The sequence below is a fragment of the Pteronotus mesoamericanus genome, unplaced genomic scaffold, assembly GCF_021234165.1.
Source record: "Pteronotus mesoamericanus isolate MK-2021 breed Mesoamerican mustached bat unplaced genomic scaffold, CSHL_Meso_final scaffold_85, whole genome shotgun sequence".
Classification (NCBI taxonomy): Eukaryota; Metazoa; Chordata; class Mammalia; order Chiroptera; family Mormoopidae; genus Pteronotus; species Pteronotus mesoamericanus.
In genome coordinates this window covers 37,688,423-37,701,638 of record NW_026555329.1, presented here as the reverse complement: position 1 = coordinate 37,701,638, position 13,216 = coordinate 37,688,423, and the positions used below count along the sequence as shown (strand labels likewise).

The following is a 13,216-nucleotide window of genomic DNA, read 5'->3' as shown; positions in this document are numbered from 1 at the left end:
ACAATCGCCTATGGTCTGGCTTCTTTCCCATCACTTTTCTGATTCAGTTGAAATAATGTCAGGATTGAGCTCCTGATTGCACCATAATGGGTTTTCCAGTCCTTTTGCTCCTTGACCTTGTGGCAGTGGTATGATGTAGTAGTAAAGCAGAGTGAAAACATGCTCTCCCCTTGACTCACCAGCGGTGTGTGCACACGTGGACGTGTTTGAAAGAGAGCCGGAGGAAGTACCTGAAGATCATGGTACTCCCTCCTTCCTGCCTCATCTCTTTTCCTTCTGTGACACACGGAATGTGGAGTCATCTGTTGAGAGTGAAGAGGCCAGGAGTGGAGAAGGGAACTAGAAAAGAGTGTGAAGATTTGAAACGGCCTCTGTGGGAAAGGGGCCTGGGCTGGCCCGAAACTGTGAGGAATGGGGGAGCGGCAGTGGCCTGCGCCTTGGCTTCCCGTACTCTATGCCGTGGGACAAGGAGGTTGTTGCTCTCTTTTTGGTGTCTCAAATAGTTTTATAGTCGACTCTTGTCCTTTCTTGCTGGCTCTGTGAATTTTTCCACCCCAATTAAAATTTAAGTTGGTTAGTTTTGTTTTCAACACAGAAGAAACCAGGTAAAAAATGCAAGTTCTGCATAGCTGCACTCCCTCAGAAATTGCCTTGTTCATAGCTTGTATTTTTTGTGGGGATTCTTTTCTTCCTTGTAAACCAAAATATTTATATAAAGTGTGTTCCTTTTTTGTGAGCAGTAAATGATTCACCTCTTTCCCTGTTAATGGAAATGTTATGCTCATATCATATTGCAGAAGATATTTAAATATATGGATATATCCTAATTTATGAACTATTACTCTATTTTTTAATGTTTACATTGTTTCCCATTTCTCACTATTATAAGCAATTCCATGACAGAGAGACATTGGTCGCTAAGTCTTTGTACACACCAGTGATAGCTTCATTAAGATAATCTTAGCAGTGGAATTACTGATTTAATGGGAGCATGAAATTCTAGGTTTAAGGTTTTTGATAGCAAAGCCTCATTGTCCTGTAGAAAGGTGGTACCTATCAGCTTTATTCTGCTTCCTCAGAATTCTCCCAAGCATGTATTATGACTTTTTAAAAAAATCATTTGCTGATTTGAAGGTCAAAAACAGACACCTTGTTGTCCTGGCGGGTGAGGCTCAATGGTTGGAGCGTCATCCCCTAACCTAAAGGTTGCAGGTTCAGTTCCTGGTCAGGGCACATGCCCAGGTTGCAGTAGCACAGCTCGGGTGCTGCAGTCCCTAGTGTGGGCGGGTATGACGCACAACCAATCCACGCGTCTTTCACACTGATGCTTCTTTCTCTCCCTTCCTCTCTTTCTCTCTAAAAAAAGGAATTGAAAATAATCTTGGATGAGGATAAAAAAAATTTTTACGGTACATCATTAGTTTATATTGCATTATATGGTGTGAAATTTTTAAATATTTGAAGTGTGAAGGTATTTCTCTTCTTGGTGAGCCACCAGGTGTCACACTTGATCTCGATGCTGATCTGGCTTCAGACCTCTGTAGCCTTTATCATCTTCCTGTTGACTTAGTAAGAAACTACATTAGACACCTAAATATTGTCCTTTGGAAAACACATAGCACTTATCCACAGAGGCAGGCTACACCCTTAATTTGCTTAATGGGTATGTGGGGCAGGACAGATTGGCCTTTCCCGTGAGAACTTGAACAGGATAACCCCACTCTGCCATGCAGGGAGTTTCATTACTGTTGAATCGATCAGTCCTTTGGAGAGCTGCGTGAAGCTGCATTTCTTTTCAGCTTCATGCAGCTCTCCAAAGTCAGCTGGTAGTTTTAACAGGATCTCAAGCAGGAACAGCCTCAGTCAGAATGATTTGTCTCTTTTCATGCCTCTCCCCGCCAGTCTCCTTTCTGAGCCTGAGCCAGAATTTCCCTGGCTTTTTTAATAAAGGCTTTTTGTGTAATCTGCTTAAGTTGGCTCCTGGTGTTTAAAAGTGAGATTCTGGTATTCCCTAGTTAGTCACAGAATCTGCTATGAATTCACAACCAGAAAGCTTGATCTGGGGTCATCAAAATTAAAACTGTGAACAGTTTTGCAAAGATACTGTCATCTGTTCTCGGGGAGCACCCCCACCGACAAGAGCTGAGTATGCTCATGCTCTCTGCTGTGCCAGTGGGTTTCAGTAATACATGTCTGTTGTATATTCAGGAATAGACCATAGAATATGATTCAGCCCCCACAAAAGGAGTGAACTACCGATACATACTACAATATATTAAATGAAATGTCCAAAATAAGGAACTGTACAGACAGAAAGTAGATTAGTGGTTGCCAAGGGCTTCAGGGCAAGAGAATGGGGTTAACTAAGTATAGGATTTCTTTGGGGAAGATGAAAATGTTCTGGAATTAGGCAGAAGTAACAGTTGAACCACTGTCTAACTGTGAATATACTAGAAACCACTGAACTGTATACTGTATAATGGTTAAAATGATCAATTTAATATTAATTTTGTCTCAACTTAAAAGAAGAAAAAATGAACTGCATTGTCAGGCGCGTCCATGGCTATCAGGAGCAGGCCAGAATCTCTCCAGAGCTGAGCTGCATATTGCTGCCTGTATGATTCCTTTTTGACTCCTGACTCTTAAATATTCTGTTTGTTTCTGCAGCTGTAGTTACTCACCAAAGAGGGGTTATGTCCTCCTCGGGGTTCTTCACTCTGTTCATCCTGATCCTCTACTTTTCTGGATTCTTTGGGGTACAATTCTTCGATTAGTTTATGCCATGTGGTTCTACTATTACTCCCGTAGATCTGAAGTCAAGGACCAGGTGCCTCTGAGCAGCTGGCCCGAGGCTGGATCAGACCTGCCTTACTCCTGTGTGGTCCTCGTATTGGACAAGGGAATCGAGGGCAGAGAGGGTGATGAAGCATGGATTTTATCCATGTCCCCACTTCTCTGGCTAGCTTCCTTCATTTTATATTAACTAAGGGGGCAATGGCAGGTTTTTTTCCCCTCAGGAAACTTGTTCAGGCCGCTTCTGCACATATTGAACCAGGAAACAAGTAGGCTGGTTGAAAACTCATCAAGGAATTGAGTGTCTTCAGGAAATAAGGGGAAATTTTCAGGAAATAAATGAGAAGTCTATGAAATGAAATGGCAAGCTAGTTTCGCATAGGTTAATTTTTAACTTTTTAACTCAGTAACAGCATATTTTTAAGTAGAGAGTAGGATAAAGTTTCCCATTCATCTTTCATGTAATGTAGGGACTTCAGAGGCCTACACCTCAGGAGCTCTTCTATGGCTAGCGACTGTGGTTCTTTAGACCTGGCGTTGGGGGCACAGCTCCGCCTTTCACGGAGGACCAGTGCCCAGGATCCACATCCAGACCTTCCCGACTCCTGTATTTCCAGGCAAAGCTGGACCACGGCTCCTCATAGGCTGAGGCAGCAGGAATGAGCTCAAGGACCAACGCCAAGAAGCACTGGCAGAGTCTAGACTAGTAAAGAGAGAAGTGTGTTCTTCAACAAAGTGAAGCACAAACACCCATTTGTCTAGTAGGTTCTCAGAGGAGATGTCTTTTCAGAGGAAATCTGAATTTAGAAAAAGTTAAAAAGCACTTTCCTATACACACAATAATGTACTATGCAGCATCATTTGTAATTTAAAAAAAAATTCTAAGCAACCAAAATGATCCATATTGGAGAATCTTAAATAAATTAGTGATTAGATAAATAAGTAAATTCCAATTGACCAATTATTTTTGACCATATTGGATTATTTCTAATTTTAAAAAAAACTGTTTACTAAAGCAGAGTGAGATCAATACTGTCATAACAAAAGATAAAAATATTTTAACATGACAAAATACAAAAATCTCAAGTGAAAAGCCAGTGTCTTATTTAATGGTGGAATATTAGAAGCATTTCATTTAGAGCCAGAAACAAAATAAATGAAGATGACTACACTTACTACCACTATTTATCATTTTTCTGGGCATACTATAATGCAGATTAGAAGGGATGTGGCCAAATTGTGGGTTGTTAGTGATATGATCATTTGTACTCAAGGAGTTGATGAATGAGAGTTACACAGTATAAGAGAGATTATTGTACAAAAATCAATATGCAGACAATAGCCAGTTAGGAATTACAATGGAAAAAAAGAAATATGTTACACAGAAAAGGGTAAAAAATAGATATATACCTTGTAACAAAGAATTTTAAAAGTATGCTATACTATCTCTTTGAAGAAAACTTTGAAATGCTATTGAAAAATGTAAAAGGCTTGAATAAATGAATGATATAATTTGTTCTTAGATACCTATGTCTTTTTCTTACTGAATAAACGTGTAAATTTATGCTGATACTAATGAAAACACCAGTAGAATGTGGCTTTTTTAAAACTAATCAAATTGATCGTAAAGTTAATGTGGAAAACTTAAGGTGCGAAACCAGCCACAAAAATTCCAGAAAAAGAGACTAATAAGGAGGATTAGCCTTGGTGTATATTAAAGCATATTATTGAAATATAGCAGTTAAAGCAATTTGATACTGGCAGAGAAATAGGTCAATGATTAGACTCAGGTACATGTACAGATTTAGTATGTATTCAAAGTAGCATTTAAAATCAGATTTGTTTGGTTGAGTTGGTGAATGTGGTTGAGATAACGGAGTAGCTATCTGAAAAAAAAATTAAATTTCTCCTTAACTCAATTTATTTTTAGAGAGAGGGGAAGTCAGGTAGAAAGAGGGGGAGAGAAACATGAACCTGTGAGAGAAACTTCAATCCATTGCCTCTCCCACGTGCTACAGCTGGGGACCAGGCCTGCAACCAGGCACGTGCCCTGGCCAGGAATCGTCTCGGCAACCCTTCACTTTGTGGGATGAGGCCCAACCAACAGCCACGCCAGCCAGAGCCAGGTCCTTAATCTAAATAAATTCCACATAGATCAAAATTTTAGACATAAAAATACAACTGTGTTGAGGCCTGCTCAATTCCCAGCCTGGCCGTGGTTTAGGGTTGCTCTCTGCCTTGTAAAGCAAAGTAGGGGGATTTGTCATTTGGGAAGGCAAAGTTGTCTTCTCTGAGAAAACCTCCTATATTGTTGGCTTTGGCATCTTCCAGAAATAGGAGGGCAGATATTGAGGCCTCATGAGTCTGGGTTTCCAGTTGAGGTAGAGAAGACAGTGGTTATCATTAGAAAGTCCAGAGTGGGGTTACCTTCAGAACATGTCACTGTTTAACCGTGCCTGAGCTTCATGACAGTCATAGATATGGATTCCTTAATACAATAATAATAATACATTTTGCAAAAAATGCTATTTCTTCTTTTCCTTCCCTTTTTTAATGTGGCTTCAAAGAATTCCCAAAAACAGCAAAAAAAAAAAAAAAAAAAGTGAACAGATCACAAAATATATAGGTATAATATTTTTTGTAATATTTAAAACTTTCATGTATCTTTAAAATCTTAAGATACCTAAGATTAACCCTAAGGATTGTTTCTTCTTACTATGGCCACACCTCCCATCCTAGTTCAGAAAATCCACGTGGGTACATGGTGGCGTGGAATGGGCTCTAAGGACCCAAACAGTGACTGCTGTGGGCACGGTGCAGAGGTCTTAGGGGGTGGTAGAGGAGGGTGTGTCCAGGGGGCATGTGGAGTTGACAAGAGTGTTCAAGGTTTCTTTCCAGGTTCTGCTTTCACATGACCTCTGGACCCCTACATAGATCGTTCTCAACTGTATCAGATCCAACATTCCCCTTTTCTACAGCAAATTCTGTAAGTCCCCCCTTTACTTTCCTGAAATGAAGTTCATAGATATTGTAAGCTACCTAAATACATCTTAACTATAATATTAAAGGGGAGAAGTAAAAGGAAAATATTTCATTAAACATTTTTTTAAGATATAACTGTATCAGTGTAATGTTTTTGTATGTTTTTACTGAGTGGGATAGTGGCAGCACTGCCAGATATTAACAAAACCAATTAAAAAGCAGCAGCTGCCACAGTATCATTGCAAATATATACAGATTTATAAGTGTATTTTTTGTAGCCAGATCCTGGGAGCAGTATTTATATATATTCCGCAATCTACCTTTAAAAAAGAACTAAGAGCAAAAAGATGTGTATGATGCTGTTAATTCAAAATGCAGAGCCAAAGCTCCTGAGCAGCAGTTGACACTGTTGCTGGTTTGTGTGTGAAAAACATTTCCCCCCTTCCTTCCTTAACCCTCTGGTTGCTCAGAATAAGGAGTCTTCATAATTTAAAACAGGGCGAGAGTGGGAAATCTCCCTGAGTCAACATGACCCACTCCCGCTCCTGCCTACAATAAATGAGCTACTTTTGGCATCAGAGGTTGACTGGGGAGAGAGAAACAAAGTCCTAGTCAGAGCCCCTGGAACGACATTGTTCAGAATTCCTTTATTTGTCGCTGCAGCCAGTGGGAACTTGTGAGAGACCAGTAGTGAAGATTAGTGTCTTGGTGAACGCGTGGAGGCCAACGCTGTGCTAAACGAGACGTGCTAGAAAATGCATCACTTCTGTGAGCCAAAAGGAAAGAAAACTGGATGCACCCTTTTTTAACTATAAAGAGCTGTAAAAGTACTCTACACATTCTTGGGATAATTTAAAAAAAAATAATCTAGGGATTAGGATTTAGGATACCCTTTCTAAGTATGATTTAAATCCCAGGGCTATTTTAAAAAGATCCCTGAATTGAACTGAAATTTTGCTGTAAAGCCCTTATTTACAGAAGAAGGCCAACTAAAGAATAGTAGATACAGAAAAACACTTATTTACACACAGGTGGCATTTATTCTTCGGTAGCTGTACAACTGGATGAAGGACTGGGAGGATGGGATAGTCACACATTTTAAAAATATCACCCCACAGATAACTAATTAAAAACTAAGAGAAAGGTACACTCGTAGTGGAAAAACCTTGCAAATACCATCCTTACGCAATGATTCATTGCCATCAGTGATGGACAAACTGAATCATTGCCTTTAGCTGTGGTACACTGAAAAGGCCACTGTTTCACCGAAAGTAGTAGTCCCACCAAAATGTTTACTTGAGTCCAATATGAAGAAACAGTCAGACAAATCCAGCTGGAAAGGCTTTGTGTAAAACAGCAGGCCTGGATTCTGCAAGTCAGCATCATAAAGCAAAAAGTCAGACAAATTCAGACTATGTAGGCATCACAACTGCAACATATGGCTCATGATTAGATCCTGAATTTAATGAGCTTTAAAATAACCTGAATGGTGTTGTTGGAGTAATTGGATGAGTTTGGATTGACCTGCGTATTTGGAGTGTTGAATCATCTTTGGCTTTCTGAACACCACTGAGTTCAGCAGGAAACTCTGCTCTTAGGAGACCCACACTGGAGTCACTTAGAGGTAATCTGTAACTACTTCCAAATGGTTCGATAAAATTTATAGATTTTACATTTGCGTATACATGTAGGTGTGGTATTTGTAATGTGTGGTTGCTTGTTCATGGGAGAGGTTAAAGTAAATCTGGGAAAATACTAACAATTGGTAAACTAGGTGAAAGGTATATTTCAGTTTTGAGGTTTTTTAACATGAAGCTGAGGGACATTTTCTAACATATAAAATATAAAGTAAATTTACAAAAGGTGAGGGAGATAATATTAACAACTAGATGGTAAAGGGTAGATTTCCTTAATATGTGAGAAAAATATTAACAATCAAATAAAAATAGGTAACAATATGAACAGGCAATTAAACACAGGAAGAAATGTTTAACCTACCAATAAGGAGCATACAAATAAAAACTGAAACAAATATTATACTTAACTGATCATACTGGTAGAGCTTAAAAATATTTGTTAATATTCTGTGTGAGGAGACACAAGGATGAGGCAGTAGGCACATATTAATGGTATGAATGTAAATTGGTATAACCTTTTAAGAAGGCAATAAGGGTTGAATTTTTAAATCCACACTTTGTACTTCTAGAGATTTACCCAAATATACACCTATATAGTTGCACAAAGAAGTATGTATTAGGATACTTGCTATGGAATTGTTTGTAAAATAAAAGGTTGCTAGCAATTTAAATATCCATCAAAGGGGACTAGTTAGATAAAGGGTCAGATAGCCATCCTGTGCGGCTGCACAAGAAACCCTCTATGGACAAGGCAGATCTCAGGTGTGCATTTCAAGTGAAAAAAAGCAAGATACTAAACAATTTATATTGTAATGAAATCTGTTTTTTTTAAAGGGAGGATCTGATGTGAAGTATGTGGTTGTGTTCACTTTGTAAAAATTCATCAAGCAGAACACTTATGATTTATGTACTTTTCTGTATGTATGACACATGTTAAAAGCTTCCCAAAAGCTCCTAAAAAGGGTGGAGACAGTACACATATGCTTGTGTGTGTGTGTGTGTGTGTGTGTGTGTGTGTGTATAAATATGTATACACACATTGTTTCAGTTTTTATATATATATATATAAGTGTTTCTGGAATGATATACATAAACTGTTAATGTTGGCTGCTAGTGGGGAGAGGTGTTGGGGGATCGAGGTAAGACAAAGGCTTTTTAGTACTGTATTTCTGCATATGATGAGGTCTGTCCAGAAAAAGTCCAGCCATTGTTAATATAATGAGAATGGTTTGTGTGACATCCATGTAACCTGGCAGCCAAGAAGGGTGGACTGGAATGCACATGCATGAATAATGACGACTTCACTGTACTAGTCAGTGGGGGTGGTAAACACTGCTGAGTGAGCATGTGTACTGTGTGGCTGTTGCATTCAAAATGACTGAGTGAGTAGAGCAACAAATCTGCATCAAATTTTGCGTTAAACTTGAACATTTCTCTACAGAAATTATTCAGGTGATTCAGAAGGCTTTTTGGGGCATGCAATGAGTTCAGTGCAATTAAAAATGTAGCATAAATGCTTCAAAGATTGTTGAGAATCTGTTGAAAGAGATGCACATTCTGGAAGGCCTGCAGCAAACAGAACACCTGAGAATGTTGAACATGTATGGGCTGCAATCAGTAAAGATTGGTGACTGAGTGCAAAAACTAGAAGCCGATCTTGGGATTCCAAGATCTTGTGTTTGAGATTTGAAGCAGGAGATTGACCTGAAATGTGTCAAGGCAAAATTTGCCCTGGGATTTCTACTACCAGAGCAGAAGGAACATTGTGCTACAGTTGCTAATGACTTGATTCAAACTGCTACCATTGAATCAGATTTCTTCAAGAAGGTCATAACTTGGAAGGGAACTGAGGTATCATTGTCCTATGTACAGTTTTTCTTGTATAGTTTATCTTCCTCAATAAAAATCTCTGTTTTTCATATTACATGGTTGTATATTTTCTGGACAGACCTCATATATCACTACTAGAGAAAGTAAGGAATTTTTCATGAAAATTTTATAATACCATTTATGTATTTTAATTTTTAAACAGTTTTTATTTATTTATTTTTGGAGAGGAGGGAAGAAAGAGAGGGAAACATTAATCTGTTGCTTCTCACACATAGCCCAACTGATGGGAGACCAAACCCGTAACACAGGCATGTGCCCAACCAGGAATCAGACTGGGTGACCTTTTGCTTTGCAGGATGACGCCCAACTAACTGAGCCACACTAGTCAGTTCTTTTTGTGGTGGTGGTTCTGTTTTGAGAATTTTTGTAAGAATTTATTTGAGCCAAACATATGTGAGGGAGCAGTATCTCAAATGCCCTAGATTATAAGTTTTGCTTTTTTTCCTTGATCAATTTCTATTTTTTATTTTTTAAATCTTTTTTAATTTTTCAATTAGACTTCACCTACATTATTATATTAGTTTCATGTGTACACCCCAGTGATTGGACATTACAAAACTTACTGATTATCCTCATATATTGTACCCATCTCACACCATACATAGTTATTAGTATATTATTGACTATATTCCCTATGCTGTACTCTGCATCCCCATAACTATTCCGTAACAACCAATTTGTAATATTTAATCCCTTCATTTTTTTCACCCATCCCCCCAAACCTCCCATTGGCAACTGTCAGAATGTTCTCTCTCTCTGAATCTGTCTGTTCCCTTTATCTTTTTTTAGATTCAGTTGTTGATAGATATGTATTGATTGCCATTCTATCGTTTATATTTTTTCTTTTTTTTAAAGAAGACTTTTTAACATTTCATGCAATTCTGTTTCGATGGCGATGAACTCCTTTAGTGTTTCTTTTTTTATGTCTGGAAGGCTATTTAGCTGTCCCTCAATTCTGAATGATAGCTCTGTTGGGTAGAGTAATCTTGGTTGTAGGTCCTTTCTTTTCATCACTATGAATATTGAACATTTCTTGTCAATCCCTTCTGGCCTGCAAAGTTTCTGTTGAGAAATCAGTTGACAGTCTTATGGGAGCTCCCTTGTAGGTAACTAACTGCTTTTCTCTTGCAACTTTTAAGATTCTCTCTTTGTCTTTTATCTTTGGCATTTTCATTATGATGTGTCTGGTGTGGGCCTCTTTGGGTTCATTTTGTTTGGGACTCTCCATGCTTCCTGAACTTGTATGTCTATTTCCTTCACCAAGTTAGGGAAGTTTTCTGTCACTGTTTTTTCAAATTGGTTTTCAGTTTATTGCCCTTTTTCTTCTCTTTTTTGGCACCCCCATGATGTGAATGTTGGTGCACTTGAAATTGTCCCAGAAGCTCCTTACAGTCTTTTTTTGTTTTGTTTTGTTTTTGCTGTTATGATGGGTGGTTTTTGCTTTCTTATATTCCAAATTGCTGATTTGATTCTCGCCTTTATCTATTCTACTGTTGGTTCCCTATAAATAATTTTTTTTTATTTCAGTTAGTGTATCCTTCGTTTCTGACTGGTCCTTTTTTATGCTGTTGAAATTCTCACTAAGTTCATTGAGGATCCTTATAACCAGTGTTTTGTTATAAGAATTGAGTGGATTGCTTGTCTCCATTTTGTTTAGTTCTTTTTCTGGAGATTTGTTCTTTTCTTTCATTCAGGCCATGTGTCTTTGTCTTCTCTTCTTGGCAGTCTCCCTATGTTTGTTTCTATGTCTTAGGTAGAGCTACTATGTCTCCCCGGCCTCGCAGAGTAGGCTGATGTAGTAGGTGTTCAGTAGGGTCCAGTGGGGCAGCTTCCCCTATCAGCCAAGCTGGGTGCTTGAGTTGTGCCCAGTGTGTGGGCTGTGGACACCTTCCTGTTGTAGTTCCACCTTGATTGTCGTTGGCATGCCAGTGGGAGGGCCCCCAGGCCAATCAGCTGCAATGACTTGCTGTGACTACTGACCTTTGACCAGCTGTTAAGAGTCAGCTCTGCAGGGCCTCACCCCACAGAGCAGTTATTTCAGCGGGATTCTGGTGTCCTCTGAGTTCACTCCTTGAGTGTGTCGCTTGTGGAGGTGGTTGCGTGGTGATGCTTTGACATGGTCTGAAGCTGTCCGCTGGTTTGCTGGAGCTAGTGCTTCCCAGGCCAAGATCAGTCGCCACCTGTGTTCTGCCTGGGGCCACCAGACATGAGCTGCAAAGTCATTGCTGGTGGCTGCTGCTTATGCTGGGCTGGAGGTGCCCAGGCAAAGATGGCTGCTCCTAGTGCCAGGGCTGGGGCCACTTAGTGAGAGGTATGGGGCCCTCTAAGTCTAGGTGCTGCTTGTTTGAGAGATTTTAGGAAAATCTGAAGCATGAGCCAAGACAGTCCATTTGTATGGAAAAGCCAGTGTAAACAGCTTGGGTGGGCCTGAAAATTGGTGGGTGCGGGGACTCAGGTAATCACCAGGGCAGGGCAAACGGTGTCAGCCAGGTTCGTGGAGACGCAGATGTAGTGTCCACCTGCTGGCTCTATGGGGACAGGACTCATCAAAGGAAAAGTGGTCTCTGCCTTTCCAGCTCTTACCCTGATGCTAGACAATTCCGTTTCTTTCTGTATGTTTGTGGTGCCTTTCAAGCTGCTGCCTCAGTGCTGGAGCTCAGAGAGAATAAGTCCATGCACAGGCCCTTTACGAGGAACTGCCTGAGACTTCAGGAGCCCTATGTCTGTTTCAACCTCAGTGCTCACTGGCTTTTCCAGTCAGAAGTTATGGAGACTTTTCTTCCTGGCACTGGAACCCTGGTCTGGGGGCCCTCACTCTTCAGGGGGGACCTCCACAGCTAAGATTGTCTTCCTGATTTTTATCCGCCACCTGTTGGTATGGGACCAGTCTTTCCCTCCTACCACTCTCAATGTGGCTTCTTTAAGTTACTAGAACTACCATTCAGCCAGATTGCAGGCTGTTCTAAGTGATGTTCTATAGGTTAGTTGTGATTTTGATGTGATTGTGGGAGGAGGCAAGTACTGCATTTACTTATGCTGCCACCTTGACCAGAAGTTTATAATACCATTTAAATGATAGCAGCAAGGTACCGATTTATGGTAGGATTCTGAATATATATACATATATATGTGTGTGTATATATATATACCTGTATAGACATGCATGTGTGTATGTATATATACACATATATATAATGTGTTTATGAAAAATGAATGGGAGGAAATTCAAAGATGTTAACAGATTTTTCAGGTGATAAAACTATAAATTGTTTTCTATGTAGCTTTGTGTTTTGTTTCTACTTTTCTGTAGTGAGATTATAATATTTTTCTGATAGACAAAAATATATGACCAACAGTCTCGCTGGTGTGGCTCAGTGGATTGAGCACCAGCCTGCAAAGCAAAAGGTCGTCACATGCCCTGACATTCCTGGTCAGGGCACATGCCTGAGTTGTGTGCTAGGTACCCAGCAGTTGGGGCATGTTCAAGAGGTGGACAATCTCACACATTGATGTTTCTCTCCCTCCCTTCCACTCTCTCTAAAAATAAATACATATATTTTAAAAATATATATATGACTAACTTTTTTAAATGCTTAATAACAGTCTTGATGGTTGTATGGGATTACTCTCTGTTACTTTCTCCTTTCTCACCCCTTCCCCCACACAAAAATAGAAAATTCCTCAGATACTGTCCCATTGCTTGTGTATATGAATAGCATGCAGCTTTAAGAATACAGACATGGCCCAAGTTACAGGCTTCCAGTAGAACCAGGTATTATTATGCTGAAGAAACAGTCCAGAAGGAAACGAGAAGTTCGCCTACCCTGACAGCTGTGTCGCCTGTCTTTCCTGCTATCGTGATTTGGTGTGTAGCTTTGTTTCAAGCTACTGTTTTCTGTAGTAACGTGACCAAG

General features: G+C 39.7%; 1 protein-coding gene across 1 annotated transcript in view; it reads left to right on the top strand.

The window, feature by feature from the left end:
- The window catches only part of PUS7 (pseudouridine synthase 7), a 65,249-nt gene that overhangs the window by 24,727 nt on the left and 27,306 nt on the right, over positions 1-13,216 (top strand). The window lies entirely within an intron of this gene.